Source organism: Octodon degus, unplaced genomic scaffold (assembly GCF_000260255.1).
Source record: "Octodon degus isolate 3935 unplaced genomic scaffold, OctDeg1.0 scaffold00152, whole genome shotgun sequence".
Taxonomy (NCBI): Eukaryota; Metazoa; Chordata; class Mammalia; order Rodentia; family Octodontidae; genus Octodon; species Octodon degus.
In genome coordinates, this window is record NW_004524728.1 from 6,096,964 (window position 1) to 6,106,646 (window position 9,683).

A 9,683-nucleotide genomic window follows, 5' to 3' on the forward strand; every position below is an offset into this window, starting at 1 on the left:
TCCATGATTGTGGATAATAAACTTTAATGTTTTAAATGTATCATTTTACTTTTTAAAGAAGGGGTGAAAATACTTGCCTTTGAGTCTTATTTTCAGGATCATAACACATATTACATATGCAAATTTCCTGCAAGCTGAGTAGCACATATAGTGCTCAGGCATTATTCAGCAATCTTTAATTAAAGTCTACTCTGTTTCTGGTGCCAAATCATAGTTTAGAGATATGCATTCCATAAGTGGTAAATTAAAAAAAGAAAACAACAATAAAATAGTTGTGAGAGAAGGATGGGAATGAAAATGGGAGGAGGAAAACATAATTACAAATAAGTTTCAAAGCATTATGTACTGAGAGGATATAGGATTACAATTGGTGTTCATGATCTTCATGGAGAAGGGGAGCTCAGCAATGTTAGAGGAGTGGGCTCAGTTCACTCTATGTGAAATAAACACACTTGAAGTGCTCAAAAAAGATTCACTGCATTAGACAGGTAGAGAAATAACTAAGGGCCTACTTGACCAATACATTAGTGAATAAATACCATGAGAAAGAAAAACATAGAATGACACTCATGAACACAGTGTACCTGCAGGGCCCAGCAGCTGGGTTTGCTGTGGGAGCTGTTTCTGCCCATCCTGGCCTGGCCCATCCCAGAAGCACCTGGGGTGTTGGCTGGAGTAGTCCAGCAGTGGTGGGACACTGTTTCCCAACGGGCACCTTTGAGCCAGGAGGTAAAATCAATCTACTGAGGGAAAACTCATTGCTTGCAAATTCCTCATATATGTTGGATTTCATAACATAACTACAGCCCTATTTCCTATGGTTAAAGACACCAAATTAACAGTTTACCATAGTTGGTCAGTTGCTATACTATGCTGGATGTTATTGTCATCACTAATCACACTACTTTAATCCATATGTCATATGTGCTGTAATTAGTTTCTCTCCCTCCTATAACAACACTGTGCTTTCTGGGATAATAATGATTACCATAATCCAGCATGAAAGGACAGAGTGCAGAACTGAATAGATAGCAACCTCTCATGGTCAATAAACTGGGAAGATAGGCTATCAGGATAGACATGAAGACTGAGAACTATGAACAACCAAAAGACATCTCTGAGGAATAGACATTTTCTAGGGAAGCCACTATACTAATTATTAAGAAATTCACAGACACTAACATGGGAATTAAAAAATGAAAAATAGAAAATGATAAGAGGCAGAAACAAAAAATGTGACCTCAGACCTCCAGTTTACACAGGACAAGTTCAGAGAACAATGAGATAGAGGAAATTGAAACCATACACTGAAACTTTCAGAAATGATAGTAAAATTAAAAAAGGGAGGTAGCTGTAGAACAAATTATCTCTCAAATAAGAATGAAAGAAATTTCTCAAAAATCTATAGTAGACACACATAAAGAAATAGATGAGCTAAGGAAAACTATGGAAACTATGACTAGGTCTTGCTTTATCTTGGTCTTAACCATCTAGCATATAAGTATAAACACAAGGTATAAAAAGAAAAGCCATATTAATATACTGAGCTGTAAAAAGCTCAAGTCAACAACTTCTGACATTGCCAGTCCTGTGGATAATCCACTACTATCATGGACTACTGCATTATATTGGATTACTTTGCTGAATTCATGCACCTACAATATTTGAATGGCAATGGCATACCCATCTCTAACAAAAGTAAACAAAAAAGGGGGATATAAATGAAGAACCATTTAGTAGTGAAAAAAATATATCTGTATATACAAAATAGCATAGATATACAGTTACTTTCTCTTAGTTCAATGAGAAGAAAGTTCTGAATTAATAGTGTTTAGACAAGATATCATATCTGCATTTTATACTATGAATAAATACTATGAAGACAATAATATGCAATGTATTAATTATTGTAACTGTCCTTCTAATATGATTTGAAACTGTCTCATTGCTATTTTTTCTCAATAAAATTAATATTAAAAAATGAAAGTCGAACATAAGAAACAGACTCCATGAAACTGATCCAAATAGATGTACATGAGATCAAAAATTCATTTGAAAATATAAGAAACAGATTGAACAAGGTGAACATAGAATATTAGATTTAGAAGATAGGATTACAGTCTGTGATATCTTGACAGAAATCTTGGCAGAAATACTAATTTCCAAACATGGATAAATATTTAACATAAAAGTAAGTGAACAGAATAGAAGTGCAAGAAACAACTCTAAACATACTCAGCCATCTTATTTTTGACAAGGGTGCAAAACAGCCTCACTGGAAGAAACACAGCTTCTTTAATAAACTGTGCTGTGCTGGAAAAACTAGCTTTCCATATCTCAAAGATTACAACTAGACCCATTATCTTTCTCCATACACTATACTAAAATCAAAATGGATCAAAGATCTAATAATTAAAACAGAAACACTAAATCTTCTGGAAGAGAAAATAGGTTAAACAGTTAAATACATTGCTATGAGCAGAGTTTGTAAATAAAATCCTGACCACATTGAAAATACTACAAAGAATCAAAAACTGTGATCTTATCCTATTAAAAAGCTTTTGGACAGCAAAAAGTATTTACCAATAGAGCATAAAGACAAAGCACAGACTGAAAACTTTTAGTCAATTGTCTCTCCGACAAAGGATCAGTATCTAAATGATATAAATAACTGAATAAAACTGTGAATAAATAGTCTTTAAGGAGTAAAATTGTTCATGAGGAGAAATAATACATTTAGTAGAGAAGAAAAAAGACAGAAGCTAAGGTAATGGAGACTGGGCAAAGGTAGTGTTAACTAGTGAAGGAGCTCACAGTCAAACATAACACTGATCTACCTATGGTGCCAGTAGGATAATAAAATCTAAGTTCTATTCATTATTATATTCCAGAGTTGCTAGCAACTCTATGGATACCTTCATATGAGTGTTCATAGCAACAGGTTCTTTTACCTTAGCATAACCAACTGTCTTAGACAAGTGATTAGATAAAAGCAAGTGCCAGGGATAATGGCAAATGCTTGTAATCTCAATACTGTTGGAGACTGAGGCAGGCAGATCACAGGTTCAAGCCCAGCCTGGGAAACTTAGCAATTTAAGGAGAAAACTAAAAATAATTAGAAGTCTCTGAGGGCATAGCTCATTGGAAAGGACCTGGGTTCAATCTCCAGTACTGTCCTTCCTCTAGAAAACTCACAGTAGAAAAGGAAACCAAACATAAAATAATGCTCATTTTTTTTATCTCTCCACTCCCTACAATTCTCATTCAGCTTATTCAAATATGTGTACTCTGTTAATGTTCATTTTTTTCTGAGAAAAATTAAATTATGCACAAAGGTCAATCAAGAGAATAAAAGAAGATACTTAGACTTTATGGCCAAGGGGATGAATTACATTTTACTGAGTCAGATACATTCATTTACATATTCCACTTAATCTATTAAGAACTTTTGAAGTAAAGGGTATAATCTGAGTTGAGCTCTGAAAGAAGAGACAAAGATACAGAGATGTTGAGTCAGCATACAAAATCATTCAGTTTATTAGTAATGGAATAAGTTTTTGTGAAAAAATCTAATAGCTTCTTATACCTGTGTCTTTCATGTACAAAGGACTGACTTAGGAAACTCAGTTTTAGTCAATTAAGGATCTCTGATGTTAAAATAATTATCATCTCTCCCTCATGCTTATCCACAATGGTGGACTTCCTACACTATAACAGTATGATGAAGAAACTATTTCAAGGTACCTGAAATAACAGATGTGAGATGTGAGAAAAGACTGCACTGATCCTTGTAGAGCTGTGCTTGTGTCTGTTAGTTTGGTTTTGTTTTATTTGATGATGGACACTATGAGGAGTGTGGTATGTTCTTGGCAAAGTGTCTTCATCTCTCCCTCTCTCCCTCCCCACTCTCTCTGTCTCTCTCTCTCTCTCTCTCTCTCTCTCTCTCTCTCTCTCTCTCTCTCTCTCTCTCTCTCTCTCTCTCTCTCTCTCCCCTCTCCACTTATGCTTCTTAGACTTTGAGACACTATAATTAACAACAGCAAGTGCCTCACTGTCACCCCCAACTTCACTTATTTGTAATGAATAAAATGGCTTGGAATTACTAAATACAAAACTCAAAGAGGTAAATCTTGAACATAGGGACTTCCAGTGTGTTTATGTATTATTGATAAAAGACAGTTGTATGAATGTATCAACAAATATTTTATTTACAGCCAAGCATTTTATTTTTGGCTTCAAGTAGTCAGAAAGACTCCACATTCCCATAGAGTTGTGCTTGAAAGCTGTGGCAGTGATTCTATAGTATTGTCCATCATTCGGAGGTATAACATAGATGTTACTGCACATAACAGAAAGTGTTCTTTAGGTGCAAAGAATTTTTGTTTTCATGGTGACACCAAACAAATATAAATGTGCCTTAATGTATTTCCCTTTAAAGGGCTAGTGAAGATGTACTACCCAGCACATTTTGGTAAGTGGTTCATTTACCAAAAGTGGTTAATTTGGCAAGTGGTTCATTTTTAGTAGCTGTTTTCTACATTTACTTTTGGACTCTTAATAGCTCTAATTATGACCTGTGCAATTTTCTATTCTTTCTTTGCTGTTGTTTTTCATTGCACCATTCAGACATTTAGGCCGTAGAAGCTGTTTATAGTTCATTAAACACTTTAAGTTGTTTTTCCAAGATTTTACAAATTTTTGTTTTTCCAAGTCATTTCCCAATGTTGTCATATGAAACCATGCAGCAAAATTCAATAGAAAGCATCACATATGTACATTTTTGTGGATAAACAACAGGTTTAACAAAATACTGCATATAAATCATAGGACTTGGCCATATCCTGTGTTGCAGGACATGGTGGAGTGTTTGGAGATTTTTTTTTTTTTTTTTGGCAGAACCAGGGATTGAACTCAGGCTCTTGTGCTTGCCAGGGAGCACTTATTCCACTGAGCCATCTCCCTGGCCCTTTGGAGATACTTTTTAAAAAATGATATCCTATAATTCTTTCCAATGGAGAGATACTAATTACTAAACAAAAACACTAGTCAAAAATAATAATAATTCATACTATGCTATGATAAAGCACAGGAAATGTGACTACCGAAGAGCTAAGTATTTTCCTATAATATCACAGTAGGAGGACATTGGGTAATTACACTATTATGTGACCCCTAGGATGATCATGCAATTTGAAAATACAGAGACTTATTAGCATTGAGATTGACATAGAATGTGCAGGGGACTATAAGAGTTTCAAAAGGAGGTTATGGCTTTGCTTTGTCTGTATTGGTGTCTTTGAGACTGTCACTTGATACTGTTCTGGAAAAGACTCTGTCAGCCATTGCATTAGAAGACCACACAGACCAGGTTAATTGTACCCATTCTTCAAAGCAGGTTATCATCTTTCTGCAAAAAGTGTAAGTAAAAGTTTATGAATTAATTCTTTCTGATTCAAACCAGTGAGAAAACATTTCTTATCATATGAATTTATAAGACTCATTTAGAACACTACATGAAGGAGTCCAAGAAAAATATTTCTGTATTAGAGGGAAAGTACCCTAACAAGAATCAGACTTAAAATAAGAGGAATGACATAGAAAAGGTCGTTTTGAATTGACATTTAATTTTCTAACAATGATTCATTTCGGAGTCCAGAGCAGGATCTTCTCCAAGATTTTATGGGGGTGCAGTCACATGCAACCAATCATACAGGTGACCCTAGCAAGATCACTTTCAATATCTCTCCTTTTCATTGTATAATGGTGATAAAAATTGAGTCTATCTCTTTCCTATCCCACCCTCATGTACTTTCCTCTGTTCTATCTTCAAATTTTCCCTTAGTACTCTGAAATCATAATGATCACAGTCAGCCAATACATAGAAAGATCATGATGGAAAATTTTTGTACATATAAACAAATAGTCTCAGATCAAAAATAATGTTTTGTGAATCCTGAGATTACTGATCTAACACTTAAATCTCGTGACAATATAGCTTGTGATCATTGCTTTAACTCATGTTAATATGTACTTACTACACAACTACTGATGCTTTGTGTATGGTGCAGAAATTCACAGAAGGATGATGCAAGAATAGAGGATTTGTTAAACCAACATGATGCCCACTCATGTACATATATCCTTGTTTGCATACAATAAAATGTCCCTGGGGCTGGAGAGATGACTCAATGGAATAAAAGCTTCCCTGGCAAGTGCAAAGGCCTGAGTTCAATCCCTGGTTCCACCAAAAAAAAGAAAAAAATTGTCCCAAAACTTTGTAACAAACAGTTAATAAATTTCTACATGCTATGATAGGGTAATATTTTATTAATTATTTTATGATGATCACATATATTATCATTATTACATATTTTCTATGTGGAAATAAAATTAGACAACACATACTAATGCTTCACTAAATGTAGTGCAATTATAAATCTGTGGAGAACCAATTAATTGTATCTATGACATTCAGCTACCTGGCCTGGATAGCAATATGCAAGAGTGGATGTGGAAGAAAGAGGCTGGGGTGGGGGTGGGAGAGAAGAGAAAGAGAGAGAGGAAACAATCATACGGACTACCGTGGTGCAGTGACCCACTTTTATCTACAAATATGTGAGAAAATATTAGTGCCCCCAACTTTATAAATAATGCTTTTATTTAGATTAACTATTACAATTCATATTTCTAAATAATCATCATTATGGGCTTATATTTATTGAAGTAGATTATCAAAATGCATAGCATGGTATTTCCATTAACTCTTTCACATTAATGAGTTGCTGTTTAGTAAATGACTGTTTCCCAGCACTAAAAGGAAGGAAGCTAGTGGCCTGAATGATTTTCCAAAGTGCCCATTAATAAACATCTAAGGCATATATTAAAATGCTAGAATGCAAAGGTCTTTAGGACGTACACAGAGATGTGAACCGCAATATTTGGAAATATATGATAACCCTTTCCTGACCACAGAACACAATTCAACAAATTTCTCTTCCAAGTTTGCTTGACACTGTAATTTTTTATATAATTTATTTGTGACAATTTTGTCACGATTCTGGGAGATACAAACTTTCTAGTTCCACTTATCTGTTGGAAACATTAAAAAATAATTAGAATGTTTATATCAAGGGTTTCTTGATTATGTTATTCCATTTTTCATTTACTCTGTAGGAAGGACTTAGGCAGGATTTACCTAAAAAAATAGGTAGGAAGGCTTTTAAAAAAAAATATTTCATGAAAATAAGCCTTGCAAAGTGTAGTGTATTTAATGGAGTTGTTATTTTACCTTCTTAAGTGTTGGTAAATCTAAAAATAATTTCAAGTTTTGAAGTTCAAATTTATGCAGAAAAAGTTGTGCATTCATATACAGTTTTAAGAAATAGCACAGGGACATTGTATATAAATATTATCCCATCTTCTCCAATGACAACACCTTACAAAACTATACCATGATGCTTTACACAGGAGATTGACATTAGCACAATCAAGATAGGGAGTCATCACACCACAAGGGTCCATCAAGTGGTTGTGTTTCACAGCCAACTCTTCGAATTGTCTATTTCTATCATTTTGTCTTTCATTAATACTACATTTTAAAATATATAAGATTTCAACTTTTTGGATTATAATTTTTATTTTTGCATAATTCTCTATTTAGTCATCCAAGTTGGTAGTGATATAAATATTTTTCCCTTTATAGCTAAATATTCCATGGTATATATATATGCCACAGATTACCATTCACTTGTGGAAGAAAAAAATAGTTTTTCTAGGCTTTGGCTGCTGTAAGCAAATTTGCTTTAAACATTTGTGTGCAGTTTTTTTTTTTTTTTTTTTTGTGTGTGTGTGTGTGTGTGTGTGTGTGTGTGTGATTTTTCATTTCTTCTCCTGGTATAAAGACAGGACCACTGTTAATAAATTGTATATTAGTTGCAAGTTCAGTTTTTTAAGAAACTATCAAACTATTTTCTGGAGTGCCTGCTAGTTTACATTCCCATCAACAACATGAGTATTCTGCATTTTGTGCATCTTTACCACTGCTTTGTGTTATCATTATTTTTATACCAGAGCCATTTGAATGAATAGTTGTATCTAAATAGTTTTAATTTGTGTCACCCTAGTGACATAATGTCACCATCTATTCATATATTTATTCATCTCTAAATCTTTTTAATTGAAATTCCCCTTCATATTATTGTTCCATGTTGTAATTATATTGTGTACTTTGTTATTGCAGAAATTGAGATTTCTTTCTTACTGTAGATGTTGCAATGATTTTTAGATGATATACTTGATCAGATATGTGATTCATCAAGTCTCCAGATCTGTGGTGGTGAACCTATGGATGCATGCTATGGTGGACTGTTTGTGTCATTGCAAACTCTAAAAGATTCACCGTCATGGCTCTAGATTAACAGTCTGCAACAAATGTGTAGGTGTGTAGTAGGCCATATTATATAGGTTTGTCTAAGTTCCCTCTGATATTGACAGAAAGACAAAGTCCCTTCATGACACATTCCTTCGAACAGAATCTTTGTAAGTACATGATTCATAATTGAATAAAGTGTATTCATAAGAAAATTTTTGGATTTACCCTGTTTATTGTGTATTCAACTTCTTGAATGTTCAAGTTTATGCACCTTACCAGATATGGAGCTTTTGGAATAATTACTTTTTATTCTTTTCTCCTTATGAGACTGATTATATGGGTATAATATTATGTTATACTGCACAAGTTTCTGAGGGTTTCTCAACATTTTTAGTCTATTTTTAGCTGTTGTTCAGATTGGATGGTTTGGCAGCACATATACCATTTCAAGATTTTATTGGCTTTCTCCAACTTTTTGCTCTTGATTCACCTATTGAGCTTCTAACAATAGTTCATGTATTTTTTTACTTTCAAAACGTTCTTTGGTTCTGCTTTATATCTTCTGTTTCTTTGCTGAGGTTTTCTATGCCTTTGCTATGACTTTCTAATTTTTTTCAAGCATTTTTTTTCAAAATTGCTTGTTCAGATATTTCTGTCATGACTGATTTAAAAATCATCCTATTATTCTAATATTTATCCTCTCTGTATTCGTGGTTATTATCGTTTTGTGTAGCTTTAAACTTTTGCATATTTAAGTTATTTCTGTAGAAAACTACACATTCTTTGGATCATGATCTGAGGCTCCAGATCTTGTTTAAACTTATGGTACAGATAGTCTCCTATGCCCTAATCTGTTGGGGGGAGTTTCCACATCATTATCACCACTCAGCTCCTGTTGCTGCTGGGTAAGGACAGCATTATGGGATCCTCACGCGACTTACATTGACACTGCTGTGACAGCAGAAGTTCTGCTCCTCCACGGAGCTTCCTCCAACACCATCCCGGTGATGAAGATGCTCATCCCATTATTGGCGAGTGAACGCAGAGGCTCAGGATGTCCATTGTGTCTCCTTCAGCAGATGGACGAAGATTTTGGCTCTACCTGGCCTCTTCTGATACTATCCTAGCAAAGGTTTAAAACTCTTTGTTTTAAATTAATGAGCATCAAATTTCATGCTTTCCAAGCAGACATCATTGGTGAAGAACATAACCAGTTATTTTCTTTGATATTTGACCAGAGTAAGGTGATTATTATCTTAAATATTTTTATCTTATAGACTCTTTTGCCCTTTAATTAGAGGAAGCAATCTCT